The sequence below is a fragment of the Natator depressus genome, chromosome 2 (genome assembly GCF_965152275.1).
Source record: "Natator depressus isolate rNatDep1 chromosome 2, rNatDep2.hap1, whole genome shotgun sequence".
Taxonomy (NCBI): domain Eukaryota; kingdom Metazoa; phylum Chordata; order Testudines; family Cheloniidae; genus Natator; species Natator depressus.
The window spans coordinates 106,523,960-106,535,195 of record NC_134235.1 but is presented as its reverse complement, the minus strand read 5'-3'; the positions used below and the strand labels follow the sequence as shown (position 1 = coordinate 106,535,195).

The window sequence follows — 11,236 nt, the reverse complement described above, 5'->3', positions numbered from 1 at the left end:
CACTGGGGAAGGGATGCTGAGGGAGAAGATAGTTAGGTAGCAGCTAGATTGGATGGGTTGAAATTGGTTTTAGGAGAGAACAGTGAACAGAGGGATAAATATTGTTTTTCCCCCCCACCCTGACCTTGACTGTAAAGTGTCTTAATATTTAATTCTGAAAGAGGGGGAGAGGAAAGAGGGAACCCCTTTTTCTTCTACTTCCCTGTGGCCCAGTGTTGCACTTTGAAAATATGACCATGCTGCAGTAAAAGTACAACCTGTGTGCACAAGCCAGCTTCCCACTTGCAGCCCTACCCATTCTTTTGGGCACCAGCCACCACTACCAAAACCCACTGAAGGCACTGGGAGTCCTTCTACTGATTGAATGGGATTCAGATTGGGCCCTAGGTCCCTGATTCTAGCAAGGTTCTTAAGCATCCTGGCTAACTTCAAGCACGATTTCAATGGGATTACTCACATGCTGAAAGTTGGATACATGCTTAAGGAGTCTGCTGGATCAGGGGGTCTGTACACAGTTCTGCTCCCAAGCATTCTAGTTTGAATTTTTCTTTACAGCCCTTTGCTAATAAAGAGCATCCACCGACCTCCACTGGGCTAGCTTATCTGTCTGTCTCCATGCCTTCATTTTCTTCCCTCAGTTTCCAAACTCCAGCTGCAGGGGAGGAGAAAGCAGGAGGTTGCGAGGAGCTGGGCTGCAGGAAAACCCAACACAGCCATTTAAAATAAATATTAATTTTCAACTGAAATGTCTTTTATTTTATTTATTTATTTATTTTTAGAATAGTAAAACACATGAAGCCTGGAGGTTTCAAGCACTTCCCTGCTGGGCTGGTGACTTACCGGTAATTTATTTCTTTAATTTGTTACAACCCCACAAAAAATGTTATTCTTTGGAGCTTTGCTAGCTCAAGTTTTGCATGTATTATTTGCGGTAAAAGATTAATGAGCTAGCAGAAGCAATTTCTAATGGAGTCCCTTGGTTGTCCTCTCTCTCTCTCTCTCTCTCTCTTTTAAAACTTGCATGCCAATCAAGGACCATGAATCTGCTAAGTGCTCTTGGCACACGGGATAAGGGGGAAAAGAAAGTAATGAAATCAAGAGGACCTTTCATAACCTCTCCCCTCCTACACCACTTCTCAGAAATAACATGTTAATCAACATACTACACCAACCTCATGGAGATCAAACTTCTGTGGAAATCACACACTTTGCAAGAATTTGCAGAGTGTCTGAATCTGCCTCTCATGAGCTTGCAGGAAGTCGGCTTGTGTAAGAGAAGCTAATCCTACACATATTTCAGAGATGATGCTGGCAAGCAAAGACAATACACTTAGGCCTTTCTCCTGGCTTCTGTTAGAATTCTGCTGACACTCCCATGGAATATCAGTCAATAACCTCATCATGACTTGGCTCTTTACCTCATGCTAAAATCACCCTGGGATCTGATTTTCAAAAGGCTTCCAGTTTGTGCGCACACACTTGCATGCACATGCTAACAGGTATTTGCATGCACTTATCAGGTAACTACACACTTAAGTGCCCAACTTCAATAAAGTGCCAGTTTTGAATACATACAAATCGGAGAGGTCCTTTGAAAATCTGGCCCTTAGGCACATTAATCAAATACCTCCCCCCTAGAGACACACTTACAGTCATTTTATCATCCTTTTCTTTTCTTTTTAAATTACAGCATGTAACATTTGGTAGAAAAACAAAACAAACCCAGCGAGGAGAGAGAGAGAGAGGAAAAGGTCTTCCTAGAAAAGCAGATTCAAACACTACGATATACAATAAATAACAAGCAACTGTTATTAATGGGGGCTCAAATTCTATCCAGGGGTTTATCATAAACCACAAGAGGGATACTCTGAAACCTGTCAGATGTTTGAGGACCCCAAGACGGAATTACAGCACCATATATTATAACTTGTTTTATTATTTTATAGCTCCAGCTTCCTGCTCCACTTCTGCTCTCACCTTCCCATTCCCTCCAATGGCTCCCCAATAACTCCTATTCAACCTCTCTGCTTTCTACTGCATCTTTATTGCGCCTTCTGTCATCTCTGCATGGAAAAGAGACTTCTGTGCACTGAAAATAGAGGGACTCGCCGCTGGAGCTGTGCGAATAACCATATTTTGGTTTGGTGGCTGAACTGAAAAATAAAATTAAAAGAATTACTGAAGGTTAAACTGAAATGAAAATATTTTGAATTTTCTGGCAAAACAAAATGTTTTTAAAAAGTTTTGTTTTGTGTCCCCCAACAAATTTCAGTCAACCCAAAACTAAATATTTTGTTTCAATCTTGAGGGGTTTTTTTAAACATTTTTTTTTAAAATACAATTGAGAAAAATGCCAAAACAAAACATCTTTCCAAAATGAAAAGTCCGAATATTTCATTTTGGAAATGCCAATATATACACTTTTGAAAATTTTCAGGTTCCCCTCCCCCCCCCCCCCGCAACTAAAACAATTTGTCCTAATCAACCTAAATCTGCATTTTTGGTAACATTTTTGTGTGTGTGCTGGTAGCCACACTCTGAGAAGGGATAAAATGTTTCTTCTTATTGACGGGTTTTGAAACGTATGACGACAGTCTCACACCCATGAACATAAATGAAAGCATTTGATCAATTACAGACATGTCACTTGGAGCTGTAGTCATCAGGATTTCTTTTCTAAAAGGGATGAAGAGCGATTAACATCACAACGTCTGCATAGCAAAGTGTTTAAATGCTCATGCAGTGCAGACTCCCTGTAAAGGTGTGGGCAGTCCCTGTGCACCCCTAGCACTCCAGTACTGTGGGCTATGGTTCAAACAAAGCCTCTGGTTAGGCTGGTCTCCTACAGTATGTCTACACTGCAATCAAAAACCCGCAGCACCGTGTCTCAGAGCCCAAGTCAGCGGATCCGGGTTCGCAGAGCTCAGGCTCTGGGGCTAAAAAAGCAATGTAGATGTTCCGGCTTGGGCTGGAGACCCCCTCCCTCACTCTGCCAATGGGGTCTCAGAGCCCAGGCTCCAGCCCAAGCCAGCCACAGCCTTGCTGCAGGTCTGCAGTGTAGGCCTAGAGCCTGAGAGAAAACAGCCACTGCAGCCTGCAGGTTTTCTTCTCCCCTCTCTCTCCCCCTCAGCTTCCTGTACTTCTTCCTATTTATATAGCCCAGCCCTAGGGCAGGGCAAGGCCTCCTTGATTACACCCCAGGCTCCAGCCTGTCCCGTGAAGGTGTAAAAATTGTATTAAAGCTAATGTTAAAATTATATAATACATAGGTTGAGAAAAGAGGGTCTGTGCATCTGGGTTAGTGCTTAGATTATCCACAAATACAAAGTTCGTTTTTAAAAGTCATGATACATAGAGTACATAATCAGCAATAACCCAAATTTAGGTGAATAAATTTAAGAATACAGTTTAGATATTAGCATCCCAGTATTCAGATACATCATTCATGAGAAGTTGTACAGAGATTTGGTTGTGGAAAGCAAAATATATCAATGAGTGGAGATTGTCCCTCAGTAATTGAGAATTAGGGTAGGTTGTCCATTTAGAAAATACAATCTATCAGGGAAGTATTTCAGTTACTTTCCCTACTGTACTTCTCACTCCTTCACACTCCCATACACATTTATTTAAAGTTAGGCAGAAGCAAACCAAATATACAAACAATTAGAGTTTTGTAGGCATGCCAAGCAATATTCACGCAGCAAATCGGCTCAAGAGAAAAACTGAATAACGATTAAGAATATTATTGGCACGCATACGGAGATCATTGCGTATGATGGATTTAAATCTGAGCTTCCTGGGGAAACTACAGAAAGAAGAACCTGTGGCCATTGTAATGACATTTACCCAGGGCTTAATTTGTGCCAGAGCAGAGCCAGAGCAGAGCCCCGGCACCTCTAGGCTTGGCAGTTCATAGCCCCAGCACCTCTGGGCCTGCCACATCAGTTATGAAAGTAAAAAAATTGCACCTAATTGCTTGAGTACCGGCATCTGTTTCATTACATATTAAGCACTGCATTTACCTACACCTATAAAATGCTGTAGCAACTGGAGTTAAGTGCCTCAGACCAAAGGATCTGCGAAACAAGGTTCTGTTTTCCTTGTCATGTTACACAACTGCTAGACCCACCTTATCCATGATAAATTCTTTTGCTTCACTTTCATCCCAGGTAAACTTCTAGGTAAGAGACCTTTCTAATGATGAAAAAAAAAGAAAATAAAAAAAATCTGGAAGAAACCTATTTAGAAACTGTACTAAACAAGGGTTTTCATGCCTTCTGCATTAAAACATACTCTGTATTACTCAAGAATGAGAAAGTTCTTGCTGGCTATGGACATCATTGGTCACTCATAAGTATTATTGTAGTCAGGCAGTAATCACAAATGTATCTTTCTGCATTTCTACTGCAAAGGCAGTAAGACCTGTGTCAAGGCTGATTCCCCACTCTGGCACTCTGAGTGCAGAAGGTGGGGGCCTGCAAGGATTCTAAAAATTAATACTGGCCACTCCAGGCATGTATTAAACTCCCAAGGTTACAGCTTTTCTCTGACCTTGGATGGGTAGATGATGGGTAGATGATGCCACCACCCAAGTGCAAAAATCCCTTTGAGAACCCAGGAAGGCGCATTTGGGATTCCTTCCTGTGGGGTACCCTCAAGCCTTTTCACCCCCAGTCCAGGGAAGAGGTGAGAAAGAAAACAAAGGAAATCAGCTATTGCCACCAGCTAATTAAACAACATGTGCACACACCTCTTAGGACACCAAAAATCCAATCCTGTTCTTAAAAAAGGGAAATTTTATTAAAAACAAAAAGAAAGAAAATACATCTGGAACTTGGGCTTTTTCTAGATTTTAAAAGAGCAAATACAAAAATTAAGAATCAAGAATAGCTCTCTTGAGGTCCAGCTTAAAGGTTACAAGCAAAACAAAAGCACCTGGGGTTAGCACAGAGGAATTCACAAGCCATAAAGAAATAAAAGAAATAAACCTAATCACGTCTTCCTAGACATTTCCTGATCTACTTACATATCTGGGAAAAAGAAGAGGAGTACTTGTGGCACCTTAGAGACTAACCAATTTATTTGAGCATAAGCTTTCGTGAGCTACAGCTCACTTCATGGGATGCATACTGTGGAAAGTATAGAAGATCTTTTTATACACACAAAGCATGAAAAAATACCTCCCCCCACCCCACTTTCCTGCTGGTAATAGCTTATCTAAAGTGACCACTCTCCTTACAATGTGTATGATAATCAAGGTGGGCCATTTCCAGCACAAATCCAGGGTTTAAGAAGAACGTCTGGGGGGGGGGGGTAGGAAAAAACAAGGGGAAATAGGTTACCTTGCATAATGACTTAGCCACTCCCAGTCTCTATTCAAGCCTAAGGTAATTGTATCCAATTTTCAAATGAATTCCAATTCAGCAGTCTCTCGCTGGAGTCTGGATTTGAAGTTTTTTTGTTGTAATATCGCAACTTTCATGTCTGTAATCGCATGACCAGAGAGATCGAAGTGTTCTCCGACTGGTTTATGAATGTTATAATTCTTGACATCTGATTTGTGTCCATTTATTCTTTTACGTAGAGACTGTCCAGTTTGACCAATGTACATGGCAGAGGGGCATTGCTGGCACATGATGGCATATATCACATTGGTGGATGTGCAGGTGAACGAGCCTCTGATAGTGTGGCTGATGTTATTAGGCCCTGTGATGGTGTCCCCTGAATAGATATGTGGGCACAGTTGGCAACGGGCTTTGTTGCAAGGATAGGTTCCTGGGTTAGTGGTTCTGTTGTGTGGTATGTGGTATGGGGCGGGGGGAGAGAAAACCTGGATTTGTGCTGGAAATGGCCCAACTTGATTATCATACGCATTGTAAGGAGAGTGATCACTTTAGATAAGCTATTACCAGCAGGAGAGTGGGGTGGGGGGAGGTATTTTTTCATGCTTTGTGTGTATAAAAAGATCTTCTACACTTTCCACAGTATGCATCCAATGAAGCGAACTACGGCCAGTGGGAGCTGCGGGGCTTTGTGCCTGCGGACGCTCCAGATAAACAAAGCAGCCCGGCCTGCCAAAGGCTTTACCCTGATGGGCCAGGTGCCAAAGGTTGCCAACCCCTGGTATACGCTGTCTACAGCACGCTGCTTCTAGACAGATGCAAGGACACGACCTGACTTCATGTTTGCCACCTATGCAATCTACGACTGCCATTCTGACCCCGCAAGGAAACCCCTGGCTTTAACATTCAATTCCTTTTCCTATTAAAGTGACATCACTCACACCTTTATACCTAGTGTTTAAATAGCAGTAGTTGGACTGAATGTTGGCTCTGGGGAATCCTCTTACAGAAATTAGAAATAGCAAACAGAAGAGGTTCAATACAGCCCTTTCCTCCTGAGTTCTGAAATGATCAGCAGCACTACATTAGCACCCAGGTCAGGCCCCATTGTCCTGGGCACTGCACATACACAAAAAGTGATTACTGTCCTGAACAAACCAGCTCAAGAGCTACCTGCTGCTGACACAGAGGTGATCCCTTCAAGCAGGTGCTGATGGGGGAGCCAACTGGCAGTGTTGGTTCACGAATTGTTCTGCTGCTGTGTCCAAGGCCATCCCAAACTGTACGTCAGCACCAGGGAGCCCTGTAATGGGGGTGTGATGGTGATCCAATGGGAGGCTGGCCAACGTCAGCTGTTTAAACTGCCTTGCTGAACTCTCTGCTGTGTCCCCAACATGTTGTGCAGGGAAATAGGAGACAGCTGAGTGCTGGGTGCAGAAGCAGGTCCCCATTGTTCAGTGCCGGGGGACACCTTGTCTGCTAGAGGAATGTCCTTCAAGTGGTACCCGCCACTCCAAATGCAAATTTCCTCTTCCGAGTGTGAGAGTGGGGGGCAGGAGCCCTTTGACGTGGCTACTTTGGCTGCCCAACATCTGCAGCAGCTATTGCTAAGTAATGAGAGTCTCACAGCCCTCTCCAGGGCGCTTCAGTGAAACTCCTCTCCCTTCCAAATGGAAGCCACGTGGTGGGATAAAGTTAACAGGGGAAAATATAATGGGAATTTTATTTTCCAAAGGGGAAGGATAAGTTGCAAAAGGCTCTCATATAGGGAGCAGAAGAAGAGAGCACTAATCTCCTCCATGGAGGCAAAGAGACCAGGGAGGTTCAGCAAACATGCCAGCAGAGAGAACTGTCATTAAAAAGAAAAGTCCAGTAATTTGATTTCATTCACCTGGTCAGAAAGATCCCTGGGTTATGACTGTCCAGAGCAGCACATCCATCACAGGAGAATGGGGGTATGAAGCTATAATTATTCCCTCAACACCAGTGAGCCTCTCCACTTCAGCGGGAGGCTGAATAACCGATCTGTAAACAAATTCATTGACTTTTTAAATTTTATTTTCTTGCTAAGTGCTGGAAACAGTCCACCTTAAAGAAATAAGTTAGGAAAATCAAATAAATGGAAGGAGAGCGCAGATAAGATTCCCTTACTTATTGTGTCAAGTAGTTTTAGAACGAGCCTCTGAAGAAAAAAGAATGTAATGCTGAATTTGGCTTCCACTATCCAAAGAACAGCTGGTGCATTTCTGCATGACTTAGCTTAATGTAACAAGATTGGAATTTTTAAGTTTCCAAGAAAAAATAATGAAGTGAAGTTAGTGTTAGCTTTCTGCTATCTGTACCAGTTACCCTTTGACACCTAGGAGCCAGCCATTTGAAAATCAGGATAATTAATTAGTAACAAAACAAAGGGAAGCATCAGCACCATGGCACAATACATTAATGTTCCCGTCTGTGAACCATCTGCACTCCAGTCCTGGCCTTTGGAAGGGAGAGGGGCATTTCTTGACTCACAAGGTCCCTCAGCATCAGTATTGCATCAACATGGGAAAAAAAAATTCAGGAGAGACTTCTTCCGGACTGACTCTCCTGTGGGCCTGGGGCTATTAGATTTTGTGAGGCCCCTGGGGGTTTGGAGTGGGGGAGTGGGTTCAGGGCTGGGGATGGCAGTGCGGGAGGGGGTGTGGGGTGCAGGCTCCGGCCGGGAGGAGCTTACCTCAAGCGGCTTCTAGTTGGCGGTGCAGCAGGGCTAAGGCAGGATCCCTGCCTGCCCTGGCTCTGTGCTGCTCTGCTCCCCGAGGTGCCCAGCATGTCCGGCCTCTAGGCAGAATTGCCAGGCCGCTCTGTGCGGTGCGCGCTTCCCATGCCCGCAGGTGCCACCCCCGCACCTCCCATTGGCCGGGGTACATGGCCAATGGGAGCTGTGGAGCAAGCTCTGGGGGTGGGAGCAGCACGCAAAGATTCCCTGAACGCCCCTTGCCTAGGGGCCACAGGGGTACATCAGCGAGCCAGTGCTTGCAGCTCCAGGGCTGGGGGGGCTTGCCGCAGGCCAGATCAAAAGAAGCAGCATGCCACATGCGGCCTGTGGTGCCCCTCTTAGCCCAAGGCCCTGGGCTGCAGCCCCTAAAACCACTGCATTAATCCGGCCTTGTTCCCACCACATCGGGGGCCATTCTCCAGCTCGCCTCCTCACCATTGTGCTTAGCTGTGTTGCTGAAGTGTGAACATCTGCAGGCAGAAAGGGAGTGATTTAATCCAGACCATTATCAGATTGGTGTGTGGCAAAGACCAATCCAGAATCCTTTTCATGCAGACTCAACAATCCAGCATACAGCCAGCTCATGACAGTCACAGGTATATAAAAAAAGTGCCACACAACAAATGTTTGCCATTTGGTACCCATACAGACATGATGGAATCCTGGTCTGGGGTAGAATCCTAGGTCTATTCAAATTGCAAAACCGTCACTGACTTCTATAAGGCCAGGATTTTACCAAGTCCAATTCTGCAACCGCTCTATGTGTAGAACTTCTGCTGAAGAGTTTCCTGCATAGAACAACTGCAGACTCAAACACAAGTTGACCAATAAATAACCTAACTCATAGAAAGGTGCCTGAAGAAGATTTAATTTGTAGAAAGACTGTTTAATAAGTACAGTCCTAATCTGTGCAGGTTCTTATACCTTGCCTATCACTGGGGTATCTGAGCACCTTCTCCGGTCCATGTCAAAGTACTGCTTGGTGGCAGGACCAGATATATATTTTATTTCAGGAATTCAGCCTGCAGAGCAGTAAATCTGCTGTCGGGAAAAATGACTTTTACGTTGACAGGGCTATATGTGTTTAATAGAACACTTAACTATTTTTTTAAAAAAGACAGACAGACAGACAGACAGAAGAAAGTACCTGATCTGGATTTTTTCTGTACCTTGTTGAAACAAATTCCCCCTTCAGGTAAAATGATTGAGAAGATTGTGTCAAAGCAGTCACTTATGATATTATCTAGAGCCCTACAACTCATTTGACACCTTTTAAGCCTGAGCATGGCATAGACACTTCAATATCATGTTGGTTGATGATCTCCTGTTGGACAAAAGGGTCATGTCAATTCTACAGCACTGTCAGCAGCCTTCAGTATATGGCCCAAGAAGTTGAACACATTTGGTATCTTGCCCAGCTGCTCTTATACTTAGGAGCCCCAGAGTTTATTTTCTGAAAGAAGTAATGTGCTGACTTTCAGAAGTGCTGAGACCCCACAACCCCAGAAAAAATCAATGGGAATAGTGAGTGTGACATTACACACCATATTCTTTATGTAAATATGCATATGATATGGATATGACACTACTGAGATGTACTTTATGCAAGATGGCTCATGTAAGATATCATTGGACAGGTTATGGTTTACTGAATGTGATTATCCAACTTATATGCCTGGATCATTTCTGTATCTGAAGTTAGGAATATTGACTGTGTATCTGTATTTCAAATGGGTTAATTTGGGTGTCACCCCCAACTAGCCCTTGAGGTACAACAATGAGAAAACCAGACAGTGCTAATGGCCCATTAGCAAAGACAATGGACTGTAAAAGAGCTTAGTCTTCCTGTGGATGCTCAAGACAGCCTACGAGTAATGGCTGCCACAGCCTTGCAGAGACGTGGGTCTGAGTCACCTGCTACTGGACACCACTCCTCCCCTTTTGGAATGCCAGTGTTTTTCCAATGGAAGACAAAGGGTTCCCGCCTCACACAAGAGCTATATAAGGCAGGGGAGCGACATCGTCGAGGTTCTCCTCTGCCTCCACACCCAAAGAGACACTGGAAAACACCTGGAAGCAAGAACTGAACGGGGGGGAAGAACAAGCTGGAAGGGCGTTTAGCTTGTGAGTAATAATACCTGAAGTCTGAAGCTGCAGGCCAGTGCAGCTGCCTTTCAAGACTTTCTGTAATCTGCCTGTAACAATATCTAGGGTGAGAAATTACTATTTGTAACCAATTTCTTTAGTGAAACAAGTTTAGTTTGAATGTTTTGTTTTATTTGCTTAGTAATCTGCTTTATTCTGTTTGCTATCTCCTTAACCACTTCAGATCAACCTTTTGCAGTTAATAAACCTATTTCTTGTTTATAATATAACCCAGTTTGTGCAATTCATAATTGGGTGGGGGAGGGGAGGGATAAGAGGCTGTGCATACCCTTCTTCCACATTGAGGGAGGAGGCGGATTTCATAATATACCTTTGGGTCTGCACTCCCAGGGAGGTGGACACCGGAGTGCTGGGGCAAGTCCCTTAGGCTGAGTCTTCCCAGAGCTGATCTCAGTGTCTGTGTCATTCTGCAGTTGGGTGTGGCCCTGCCTGTGTGTGTGCTAGAGGAGGCTTAAGAGCCTGGCTCAGCAAGGCAGGTAAAAAGGGGTCTTATGTTGGCAGAACAGGCAGGCTCAGTGGTATCTCAGCACATCAGGTGGCATCTGAAAGGGGGGCAACCCATGAAGTGAGTGCTCAACAACTCTGACAATCATGCCCTACAAGCAGTGCTTAAATTGTAAAGACAGAGGTGCCGGGGTTCAAGTAATTAGGTGCCTGGGCTCAAGCAATATTTTACTTTTATAACTGATGTGGCAAGCCCAGAGGTGCCGGGGCACTGACCTGCCGAAGTCTAGAAGAGCCAAGGCTCAGCTCTGGCACAAATTGAGCACTGCCTACAAGTGAGCGGCACTGGGTAATTGTTAGCCCTCCTAGAGAATTTTCTGATGCAGAGGTCTACTTTGATGAACCTCTTGTCTGATGTATGAAATTCCCTTTTGAATGGCAGTGTACTCAGTATCTGGGGACACTTAGTTCTATGTCCCCTTTTCTTCATGGAGCTGGGCTTTACTGTTTTTCAGACTTCAGTGGG

The 11,236-nt window shown here is 44.3% G+C and overlaps 1 long non-coding RNA gene across 1 annotated transcript in view; it reads right to left on the bottom strand.

Moving 5' to 3' along the window:
* Positions 1–591: 591 nt before the first annotated feature.
* The window catches only part of LOC141982587 (uncharacterized), a 140,675-nt gene continuing 130,030 nt past the window's right edge, over positions 592–11,236 (bottom strand). Inside the window, exons 2-3 of the long non-coding RNA XR_012638149.1 lie at positions 1,978–2,153; positions 592–692 (exon numbers count right to left, since the gene is read on the bottom strand). This is a non-coding gene — a long non-coding RNA (uncharacterized LOC141982587). The remainder of the gene's footprint in view (positions 693–1,977; positions 2,154–11,236) is intronic.